This window comes from Planococcus citri, chromosome 3, assembly GCF_950023065.1.
Source record: "Planococcus citri chromosome 3, ihPlaCitr1.1, whole genome shotgun sequence".
Lineage (NCBI taxonomy): Eukaryota > Metazoa > Arthropoda > Insecta > Hemiptera > Pseudococcidae > Planococcus > Planococcus citri.
In genome coordinates, this window is record NC_088679.1 from 44,311,216 (window position 1) to 44,324,269 (window position 13,054).

Consider the following 13,054-nt stretch of genomic DNA (forward strand, 5'->3'; position numbering starts at 1 on the left):
CATCTTTTGTAGTGTTAAGTTTTCTATTAGCGTTGATATGCACTTAAAAATTAAAAATATACATACTATGTCTAGGTAAATTTCTAGATGAACATTTTTTTTTGATCATCTTTATGTACATATACGCATATTATTAGGGTAGTTCTCGTTTCTGGCACAAGAAAACATTTTCAACACTAGGTACATATACTCGTACCTAATATATACTTTTCATTTTGTTAGCACAACGACTAATGCATTCATCTAGTTTTACTTCATCTCCCATTCACATTGTTTTTGAATCAAAAAAGTAAAAAGAAGCTTCCTGTATTTGAAAATACATTTCCATCCTCGTTTTCTTTCTATTCAAATTTGAAGCGATATTCAAGTCAACCCAAGATCACTCAATTTCGACCAGAATTTTTTTTCGTCAGTGAGATTTTTTAAAAACTAATGTAAAATGTATGACGTCACTTCGAAACATTACACCTTAAAAGACCTACCTAATTTTTAAATAATAACAAAGAAAACTATAAAACAGAAACATAAACTCTCTCCCTCCCACACGGAGATTTCAATGTAATGAAGATTAGCGCAACGATCCTTATTTTTATTATAATTCGTTGTGGGATTCAAATTGACGTCTAAACATTTCTTCTCTTTTATTTTTTTTTATGAATAATGTATTAACGGCTACAGAAGACGACTTCCTTTGCAAAGCAAAAATAATTCTTATCTTCCTATTTTTTATTTAAATGAAGGAAAATGGCTGAGGTTCAGTTGTAATATTGCACTCTACAAAGTGCCGCCTTATAAACGCCCTAAAGGATATCTTTTTCAAAGGCGCGCAAATATAAAATGCTTCTTCATCCAGAGGCTGTTCGAGCTTGCTACGCGAATTTTGCTTTTTCGGATGACCTCTTTTGGAATGGCTTGCGTTGTTAATTTCACGCCGTGTTTCACCTTTTCTTGTTTTACTCATCCGAACCTTATTATACACAAGGAGTATCGGGTTGATAATACGTAATTTAATGTATAGGCTGAAAATGTCAAGAGTTACAGCTCACCTGTCAACAAGCTCCATGTGCTATACTCGAGATAAAGTATGCAAATATCGCAGGTAGATGTAAGGAGAAAAAAAAACACGAAAACAAAAACACGACCATTCTGCTTGTAGATACACCAAGTAGGTAAAATCGAATGTAAAGGTATAAGATGAAGAAAGATAAGGTATTTTTGTTGAAATTCAACTTTGCTTTTCAGCAAATAAGCTTATAGAAGTATACAGGGAATCTGGATAAGTAATTGTTCGCTCTCTATGGTAAAGCGAAAAAAAATTCAGAGATTTAACCCTTCGAGACTGAGAAAAAAAGCTTTCGAGGATATATGACATTTTATTAGTAAGCGAAAAAAGCTCGTGACATAATACGGATGGATAATCTTCCATAAATACATAGAAGAAAAAAAATTGTAATTATGGGTAACGAGAAAGAGTATGCATAGCAGAGTGGGATGGTCGTTCTGCTCTATTTCGTTATGCTCCCTCGAAGAGTTAAAATTTTCAAGCAAATAAGAAAAAAACTTGAACATTTTCCTTGAAGAAGAGAAGGGAATACAAATTGCATTACCCTTCTTCCCCTCATTCGCTCTAAAAAAGAAAACTGGAAGCATTTTTTTTTTACAATGTTCAGCCTTTTTTTTGGAAAAAATAAGAAATACGATTTCTCTTAGTTTCATATTTTGGAATCTTTTGAATTTGAATGCAGAGAAAAATAATTTTTCAAACACATTATGATGTAACTTAGGATAGTGAGTACAAGTATTTCAATTCGTTGAAATCATAAGAGATCATTTTATACTTCTTCAGTTGTACAATACACCACTAGGCAAAATTTCAAGCGTTGAACCTCATTTTTCTACTTTAGACGAAGGGTTAATTTTCATTTATCTAATAATTTTTTCTACCAAAATACTCTTTTCTCGACTTCTCGAATCGGTTGGTGAGGTTTCAAGTCGTTCTGAAGCTTAACTGAGGATTTTCAAGAATCGGAGGTTTCCGAGCCAACAAAAAAAATTTTGGCCAGGAAAGATTATTATAGAAAATACACCCAATGCAAAATATCGATAGATCAAATTTTTGAAGCAGCCAGTAAAATAAGAAAAAAAATCAGAGAGAGTGAAAAGTTGTAATTGAGAAAAATGAACAGGAAAAAGATTCGTTGAACATACTCGCATGAAAAGTATGGTGAAAAGTTCGAACAAGATGACAAGAAATAAACGGCAGGTTACAATTTGAAAAAAAAAACTCAAAATTGCAAAACAGCACGCATCTGTGGAGCATATCACGATTAAGTACAAACTTCGAATGAAGCAATGTGGTAGCAGGTACATGACTCTGAAAGTACAATACGTAAACCTGTACGTTCCAAGTTACTGGAAATTTCACCATTTTCAACGGCAACCTGTAATTATCATGACATCGAGGTTTTTCTTCTCGAGCAGCGAGTTATTCTTTTTGGTACAACGACAAATAACTTTTTTAATAGCCTTAGGATGAAATTCTTTTCGGCACTAATTAACATTCGACGCATTAGATAAACAAAACGAAGAGATTTCACCCTTTATGCGGTATTTCCCAAATAACATATTTCGTATGGGTAAATTAACATAAATGATTTCTTTTTCTCGTCGAGAACGGGTTGTCCAAGCAATAAGCATCGCTGCAATACGTATACAGAAGTACCCAACAACCCTATACGTACGTACAGATATATCATGTAGGTAACAGCATTGTGTGTAGTAGTAGTTGAATTGTCTTCCATACGAGAGTAATTTGTCTTATTTTGCCGGCGCGTTGCGAGCATATTTCATCGTAATGGATATTAATAATTTGAAAAGTTTCGCTACGTATGAGAGTTATAAACGTCTATAGCATGTGTAACTTGGGTAAAAAACCCAAAACAGTATTTTGCTGTCGTAAATGAATTCAAAATTCGAATCGTATTCTGGGTTCGAAATTTTTTCCACGAGAAAATTTTCGTCAGATGTAGGTACATTCCTATCCATACGTATGATAAATAATTTTAGCTGCAAAATACAAAATGCAATATCAATTAGCGAGTATAAAATAATATGTACCTAGACCTACCTATCCGACTATCCGTTAGTTGAATTTTAAAACGATGCATACGCATAGGCTTGTGCACCCATATCTACCTCGTATTTATGTATTATTAAAATGGTTGAATTTATAGTAGGTACCTAGCCAAAAATCACCTACGGAAAATTATTTTAGCGAACTTCAATTTTCAATTATTACTTAATACAAGTAAAAGTGCCGAATGCAGACCTTTTCCATGCCTACACTACCATTCAATGTATAAAAGTAAATTTTACATAATGCATTACGCGCTACCAGAAAGTTCAAGCCTTTGAGTTACCTTCATGTTTTCATTAGAAAGGGAGATGTCTAGCCATTTGCGTAAACTTTGCGCGAGTTAATTACAAACTTCAAGCAAAGTTACAGACATTTACTTTGCATATTTGTAATTATGTGAAACTTTACCTTATCTTAATTTAATACCGTTTTAATGCGTTCACAAGTTAAAACATAAGACTAAGCGTACAAAAGAAATTTATATGTTAGTTTTACAATTTTCGGTTTATTAGAAATACACAGAAGATGTACTAGGGTAGATGTACTGCTCGCCAACGAATACAAACAACAACGAAATTTTTATCTTAACCGTCTGACTTCATATTTTCGCGAAATTAAGCCGTACATGCGTCTTAAATGTAACAAGATAATTCAAAAATATGATGTTGTGTCGGTTTTAGTTGGTACAAAATAAAAGAATTAGGGTAAATGTGCCTAAGTTTGCGCACCTAATTTTCAAACAGCCACTACTTTTTATGAAAAGCAGCTAGAATATTGAAATTTGTACAGAAGGTTCCTCAAACATTTGGCTATGATTTGCCCCCAAATAAAATTTTTAATCGATTTAGTTTTTGATATTTTGACCAAAAACCAAAAAAAGTCAAATGCGCAAACTTAGGCAAATACCTTCCTAAGATTGCGCATTCACCTTCTCAAGATTGTGCACCAGTGAAAAACATAGAAATTCGTCAATATTGTTTAATTAATGATGAAAGCAAACAAAATGTCTCACACGAACGTGCATTTGAAACTTCTGAGTGAACCACACTGGAAATGCGCTCATATCTAGTATTTCCAGCATTACTCCCATTTCTTCATAGCTTTTGACAAGGAGTAAACTCGATATACGTAAATAAGGTGTCATTTCATTCAAATGAATTGAATTCTTAATGAAAATTTCGAAAAGTATCATTATTAGTCTAGAAAAGTCGCAAAAAATAAAAATCGCAATCTTAGGCACAGAGGTGCTTTTTAAAAAATTGAAAAATTGAAACCTAATTAAAGCATAAAACACTTGAAATATGTGCTTGTTATAATCCCCAGACAATGACGAATCTAAAAATAGCTTATTTAGATTTCTACTGACATTTCCATAAAAATTGTCGCGTGCCGATTTTCTTGGAAAAGTTATAAAAAAATTTGGAAAAAAAGTTTTTCGCTTGTCAGTTGGCAGCACTTGGTGCTACCATCACCAAAAATCGTCAAGTATGGTCATTTTGATTTTTCTTTCAAGCAAAGGCGGTATCTTTTGTTGTAACTCTCACTGGTTCTGAGAAATCGTTACTGCGCAATCTTAGGAAGCGCGCAAACTTAGGCACATTTACCCTAACCGTCGCGCGTCGTGCAATTTGAATAGAAACCAAAATTTCAACTCGAGACTCAATTTTTTATAATGTATTATGTATAGGTATACAATGAGACATTCGTGGCGTTTCGTTTAAAAAAAAGTTGGAAATGAAATTAGGAGACTTGAGTGCTCGAGTATTAACCATGAAGTGCTATACATTTCATTTTAAGATCGAATTTTTGGTCACAACTTGACGAGGCATTTACAAAAAAATACCTTTAAAAATGATTGGGTGTGAATGATGATGGCATAATTGAAATTTATAGATAAAAACGTGTTCCAGCCCGGATTCGTATGGGAATTACTCAAATTGAACTAATTTCATTGACAAAATTGCTCAAGTATCTTCAAAATCGAAGGAGCTGGAAGTCAAAAAAAATCACATTTGGAAAATTACCTACTAATAAAAAAAAAAAATTTCCATTCAAAATTTTCTCACTCTTCAACGTATTTATTTTTGCAACCTACTTTTCAAAATTCGAAGCTCTTTCAATTTGAAAATTGAGCAAGCATTAAGTAATTTATTTGATCAAATTTTGCTTATTTTTTCGAGCACTGACCACCTTTATTTTTGAATAGCGTTTGCACCTTGACATAGGGCAGATTGATTGGCCCCACTGCCGAAGGTGGTGCTTATTTTACTGACCCCTTATATTGAAAATATTGGGAACTTGTGTAAATTATTAAGAAAAGTAGAAATCTTGCATTCTTCTGTACTTTACGTACATGACGTCAGATCGTTGTCCGAACCCCCTATATCAAGGAGTTCGCAACAAGGACGACAGAATGACAGATTTATGATGTCTTTAGTTAGCAACGTATGTGGCGGCATTCCACCCCCTGTGACAGGTCAATTAATCAATGATCTCGCGGCTCGCATCGTGATGACATTTATGATCGTAGATAGGGTTTAAAATAATTATTTATGAGCTTTGTACTTGTACATAGCAATTTTCACGAATTACGCATATGCCACCACCCCTTTAGGGGATGGATCTCGCTGCCATGTACTCTTTATATTAACGATTTCTTCGCAGAAATCTTTAGTGTTAATATTTATTTAGGAATAGTGCAACGTCGTGCTTTTCGCGTGCATCTCTAAAGTAGTATCTCATTCACAGCAATGTAAAAATTGCATCTTCGCGATTGTCTATCACACTTGGTTTCGGCAAATGTGCACTCGTTGATTCCTTGTCGCCTGTTAATATAATAGATCGTGAATGTCTCCCCAAAGGGGAGATTATCGATCAAGCTATGGTTGTTTGTACCCTCTTCTAGCGAGGTAATCTAATTCGTTTTAATATATTTAATCGATCTTATCGTGATCGGAAATAGTGTCTATTTTAGTAGTTCGTTATGTTCCGCAGCATATTCGGATTATGCAAAGTGCTACGTGCGGTCTCGTCTAGTTAAGTTCCATCGATGCCTTTATTATTGGGTAAGGCCACCAATAGAGATGGAAAAAAGCGTATAGTGTTCTGTAAGTAGTAATATGTGTATACTATTTAATTATAAGTGTTTTTTGAGTCGTTGTACGTCTGACTAAAATGTCTAGTGCAACGACCTTAATTAGATGAATACCTCGTTATTTTATTAGGAGCCTTATAGGTATATATTTTTCACGTACTATACCACCTGCGAGTGGCATGGACGAAGTTATAATTCTCGTAAAAATTAGGTATCTCTCTGCAGACTTTCTCACTAAAGGTAGAGTTAAGTTATTTACGTCTCCAAATATCATTCATTCAAATACTATGTGAAAACATAATTGTACACGATGTATGTTTATGACGATTTGTAAATAGTGTAAATATATAGTATAAGTAAAACAGCGTTTTTATTTATGACTATAAACATTGAATGTGTATGGTTGAAATGATAGGTTACAGCCTTCTGAGCTAGCTGGCAATAGGCAATTATTCCCCACGTAAGGAATAATTCCAAACCTCACTGAGTATGAAATCAAACATTTCCTTCTCTCCTTTAAGTAATCTATCCATTTCCGACTATATCAACCTTTCTTTTTTAAAAAGTGAATTTTTAACATTTCTAAAATTTGAAATATTCACATGACTTAGGTATGTCGTTGGATGAAAAAATCTGAAATTGAGTTCACGGCATATTTTCGACCTGCTGAGTGGACTAGAAATAATTTCAAGCCATTTCGAAGCCTCTGATAACTGTTTGGAAATCTCAGTCTTCGAAAAAAAAAGTTCTAAAATCTACGGTTGTAGACAAATTTCAAGTCTGTATCCCTCCTTTCTTCAGCCTTCACGTAATTAGGGAAACATTTACTTGAAAGAGAAGAGGAAAATTCCTACCACGAAAAATATAAATCTCCATTTTAAAATAAACTGAAATGCCATATTGTATGTAATTATATAGTTGGGTTTTCTACTAGTCTTATTGTCTTGCCTTGAACGGTACCTACCCCATATTTATATTACACATCCCTTCTACAAAAAATTACCATTCCCTTCATCAGTAGTTCACAAAATACCATCACTCGAACCCTCACTGCAAATATAAATGGAAACTGCATTGATCACAGAAAAAAATTACCGCGAATATAAAATAAGTAATAGGTGGATAAAGGTACCCGTTAAATACAGATGTTTTAAAATCGAATCATTTTAAAAATCACATTTCCATATAAACTACTCGACATTTCCATTTGAAACCGCTTTAAATGTAGTTTATCTGAAAATTGTGAAGCTTATTTCGTTTTTCAGCCAGGCGAACTTTAACGAGGTACATTTTGTGACAGGGGGTTACCCGGTTTCCAAATGCAATATCGGTCACAGCCAGATACTTGAGCTATTCGACAGTAAAATTTTAAAGAATTTGTGGGGAAAAAAAGATTTTCTCAAAAGAGGATCTCTATATAGTACATAGGTATTATAGGTACGCTGAAATTCCGCATTCAAAAACTAATACCCATCAATTTGGCATTCGTATTATACCACATTTATGGAATAATTCGTATGTGGGTGAAAATTGCACAATAGGGAACTCTATCAATCAATGAAACTTCTACACAAACGGAATACACTATTTCTTGAATATCTCCAATTCTATTTTTATCCGTTTCAAATATGTAAATTACTTATTGTGAGTGTGTCACATCGTCTATATTTATTTGTCATTCTTCAGCCAGTGAGTTCTTCTCGAATGATATTTTCCAGTGGTTTGGTAGGTAATATAATACAGTGCAATTTATTTTTTCTCACACTGTTATACCTATAGAAAGCCGATTCGCCTACAATCGTGTAAATACCTATTTCCAAGACATTTTAAGTTTCTCATAACCTCACAGCCTCCACAGCCTTGTAACATTTTTTGTTATCTTTTAATATTCTTACAGGATTATTTTATTGAGCAAAATTTCTGATGAAATATTTTATAGATCCTCCTTCCTCTTCCACCTCGTTCTCCTTCTCCTACTCATCCTTCCTAAAAATGACTCTTACTAGGAAAAAAATGTTTTTGTTATTTTTTTATTTCTATACAAAATAATATACTCAATTTCAAAAAAAAATGTATCACTACGATCATCATCGAGTCGTACACATAACCGCTCGAGGTGGTATCGCGTACAAATCGCGTACCCTTATGCCGAATTGGGTATTGGGCTAACATCCTTTATGATGGTGTTGCCTCTATCGCGTTGATGACATATCTCATGGAAATTTATTTTCGAGCTTTCACTAGTATAAATAGTTTCTCGCTTGCTTACTAGTGACATCTACACAAGCACCTTGGCGCTAGCCAGGTAGTTTAGAGACCCTGAGCTCCTCAGTGTTGACCTCTATAGACGCTCGAACCAGTTTAAGCTTTTTGATTCTGCTAACAGATGGCGTGCATGCTCTGTTAGCTCGGCTAATAACTGGTAGTCCCTCAGTACTTGGCGTGCAATGATCACTACGATACAATATAGAAAAGATTTTATTTTTTTCAAATAGGTAATTATGGATTTATTTTTGCATGAGAATTTCAGATTTATAACTGCCTAGGTACTTGATTATTGTACTCAATTTTTTCAAATCACATAGAATCTTTAGGGTCTTAACTATCGATTAAGCCCATTTTTAACTCAAACACAAATTTGCAGTTAGCTAGTGTAATTAGGTAGGTATGTAGATGTACCTAACCATAAACCATTGAATTCGCAGCAAATATAGTTCTATTTTCGATTTTGATTGATTTAATGAAAATGCCACCTACACCACCGAGCGACGTTTACATCCCTTAAAGGAAGTAGGTAAAATATACCTAGCTATTCTCAACTTAGTTTTAATCTGTTTTTCCTGTATTTATAGTGATTTTTTTTTGCTGTTTTTCAATCAAATTAGTGCCAAGTTTTATAATTTACAATGAAATGATTCCATGACATCTATTTTATAATATGTATTTATAAATCAATTTTACGTGTGCACATCCTGTTAGCGATTTTTATGACATTTTCCTCTTTGGTGGCTTTGTGAAGGCACGAGTTACGAAGCGAACGAAAATAACTTAATTAAAAATTCAACGTGGGGTAGTTAGTACCGTCGGGAAATTTTCAAACGAACTTGATTCGTGTTATTTTCAGGATACACTCGAATAACCTAAATGATATTAACATTTTTATGAATAGGATATATCCTGCTCAATTTAGATATTACCAACGTATATCTCGTATACCTACTAAACGCCGTAGGCTTCAAGAAACGCTAACGTAAATGGAAAAAATATCAAGCGCAAACGAAGTTGGTTTAATAAAGTTGTACCTAATGCTTCGGATACAATTATCATTTCAAGAGCACGAATGAAAACGTATCAGTTTTTTCCCCAGCCGTGAAAATTATAAAAACGTTAGCCCTATTTATTTTTCATTACATCGCTCGCAAGAATTCCACTCTTGTAAACCAGAAGACAGGCAATACCTACTCGTATTTCCACCGAAAATAATTCTTTTAAATGACGATGATGCCGACGTCAAAAAAATTTACTAAAATATTTCGTTTAGCTTTGCGTGCGCAATATTTACTAGATGGAAAATATTTTTAAAATACACAAAAATTCACCCAACTTGAAAGCGAGTTTTGGTAGAGATGAAACACCATTACACAGTTACTTTTCGTATTCCCTGTTTTTGTACGAGAAGTGTAACTAAAGTTTCTTATTGAACTTTTTTCTCTCGCGCGTCCCTCTAATGGATATTATACCATTTAATCCTTCGAGGCCAGGAAATAAATTTCAAAGCACAGGTTACACAACAGATGCGAATGAAAGACAAATAACCGTGTTTTACACGAAAAACGCTTGTAAAATTGGGCATTTCATAATAATAACGACCTTCTTTAATGGTTAACAAATTGTTTACGAGTGTTTTAATGTACCTACCGAGCTCAAAAAATTCGCAAGTCCGGTACAAGCTAACTGTCTCTGGTTTTAATATTGGGTACCGAGAAAAAATTGTTTTTGCTCTTCGGTATCGTTACAACTAGGTACTATAAAGTAGCACATACCACATTGCTGTATGCATTAAAAGTAATTTTTTGTAAAAAAAATAAACTGGTTTTTCAAACTGATTCGAAATTTGAGGAAAAGACAAATTGTAATTAAGATCCTTCAGTAAGTAGCACCAATAAATTTTGAAAATATAATAAAAATATCGATTTAAGTGTGGCCAATTTTTTTTTCAATTTAGAGAAAATTGATAAAAAGTTCAAAATGTAGCATTCCGCTAACAAAGGAATGAGATTGCTATGGGGATGTAATGCAGACTGTGGGAAATCGCATAGAAAGTGATCCGAGCTCGAAAGATGCAGAAATCGCTGAGAAGAATCATTTTAAATTATTTAAGAAATGGCATACTTAAGTTCATTTTCAAAAACTATGAGAAAAATAAATTTCAAGTTTTTGGAGCTAAAATATTTTAAATTTCAATATCTTTTCAGGGTTTTTGTCTTTTTTTTATGGCTAATTGATTTTCAAGTTGTCACGAGTACAACAACTTTTACACACTGAAAAATGAGAAAATTTCGTTCAGTTTGGCTAATTTTTTCATAAATTTATTTGAGAAGTCCCTAAAAAATAAAAACAGTCAAAAAACATTTCATCAGTAAAATACTACCTATCATGCATGCCTAGTAGATGTAGACATTTTTTGGAAAATTACAGAATCATCATGTACCTAGACCTACTTCCGCCGACCTAAATGTCTCCAACTAAAGGTCAAAGTCGCAACAACTGAGCAGGTGGCCACCGCTGATGTCATTACCTCAATTAAATTTTCACCGCTGGAAAAAGCTTTCTTACAATGTTAATTATTTGATTAAGATTGAAACTTTAATGTTGAATTTCCATTATCTGATTATAGTTTTCAAAGTAAATAAATTTTCCCATTTTGTTTGGCCAAAGTTAGTTTGAAATGTTGAAAGGAGTGACTGTTGATGCCAGTTTACATTAAAACGATGAAATCTATTAGCTTCTCAGCTTCATTTATAGTCTAACAAGACAATACAAAAGGAAATGGCTTAAATCCGAGTACCTATTCCTAAATTAATTTAGCATATAGGTACCTACTTAATTAAGTGGTTTGCGTGAAATTTACAACTTTTTTTTACCAATTTTAATAGTCAATAAAATGTTGTCAATATTTTACCAAAATTTTAAAAAAAAATGCAAAACTGAAAAACTGACACCGAAACTTAGCATATTATTTTATTATTACTACACTAAAAAATCAAATACTCTTATATGATTTAATTACCTGTCATATTTTTTTTTTTTTTTTTTTTTTTTTTGAAACGAATATTGTCGCATAGAGGTTGTCAACAACTACTCGCACATAGATCTTTTAATAATTACTTCAACGCCAATTTTGGAAATTTCTTTGCTTCGTATGTCCCTTGAATACAGGAAATCTCATCTCTCCAGTAGATACACATAAGTTTACTTCCACAATATGAAAAATTTACCGCCTTCTGTATAGTTTATACGATATACGCGGAAGAAAACTCGAAACAAAATCTCGAAATCTCAGCGTGTTATTGCACTCTAGTGAATTACCATCATTTCGTAGTATTTCTTTATTTACGAGCCAAGCGAAATCCAACCTTAATCTTCCGCCACACATCTATTCAAACTTTCATGGGTATACGAATTTTAGGTAGGTACTAGGTACCTATTCGAAAAATAATGAAATGAAACGAATCGAAGAAGAAAGTTCTCAGCTTTAAACGATTGTTTACTTCGTTTAGGAAAAATTCGAACCCAATTAAAAATAACTTACGTTAAAATACAAAGCAAGCACGTGATACGTTTCGATCGTCTAATTAATTACGTGATAGAAATAATTCCTTCAGAATACCGAACATATACGCAATGAATTGCTATAAGCGCATAATAATTTGTTTAATAGAAAATAATTAATACTCGGATTAGAGGCGATAATGTTACCAAATTCATCAATGTTACCATACTTCAGATATATTACATTTAGGTATAAGCCTTTGGGTGGTTGAACAAACTTTTTTTCTCAACTTTGTTCCATGTTCGTATATGTATAGGTAATAATGTCAATCAGTAAGTATTATATTCGAGATCAATTTACTCGAATGAACTCGCGAAAACAATTAGTAATCTAACTTAATTGGTAATTGGTGATCTAAACTCAGATGTTAAAATTAAGACTTATACCTAGTAATCTAAATATATCTATGTAGGCCAGAATTACGCTTCATCTAGCGAGTGTATTGTACCGACGTATAGGTAGGTAGATAGTAGATACTATATAGGTATATGGTAAAGGTTTACTGCATATACGTGGAACGCATTAAGGTAAAATGATGGCGTTAAATTAAGCCGAACTATAAACACGTAGAAACGAATCGCGTTTCACAGTTAGAAAATAACTCACAGGATTAATGTAATGACTATAAGGGATAAAGATAGCAATTTGTAGCGTGTGGTGGGAGTAGCACTATATAAACCCTCTGTAGCTAAACTCACGTCCAGATTAAAGGATAAAATAAATATCATTGGTAATTAATATTATCAAGGTATTTCTTCCAAAGACTAATACTTTTCAACTCCTTTATTGTTAATCACCGCCGTGAAAATAATAACGCATGCAGCCACATACGCGTCAAATGAGGTATTACAACATTGGCATAATTATAAATGCTCACATGACATCAGCTAGTAGTGTTGGCACAAGTGAAAAACAAAAAGCGAAATGAATGGTACTAATCAATTAGGTACTAAATTTCACTACTTCAATCATTAAAATACCCAAAGGATTC

At 33.1% G+C, this 13,054-nt stretch overlaps 2 protein-coding genes across 2 annotated transcripts in view; one reads left to right on the forward strand and one right to left on the reverse strand.

The window, feature by feature from the left end:
• Nucleotides 1-13,054, reverse strand: part of LOC135839178 (agrin) — a 200,655-nt gene that overhangs the window by 91,745 nt on the left and 95,856 nt on the right. The gene's annotated exons all lie outside the window — the stretch shown is intronic.
• LOC135839174 (C3 and PZP-like alpha-2-macroglobulin domain-containing protein 8) overlaps nt 1-13,054 on the forward strand; it is a 94,344-nt gene that overhangs the window by 22,024 nt on the left and 59,266 nt on the right. The window lies entirely within an intron of this gene.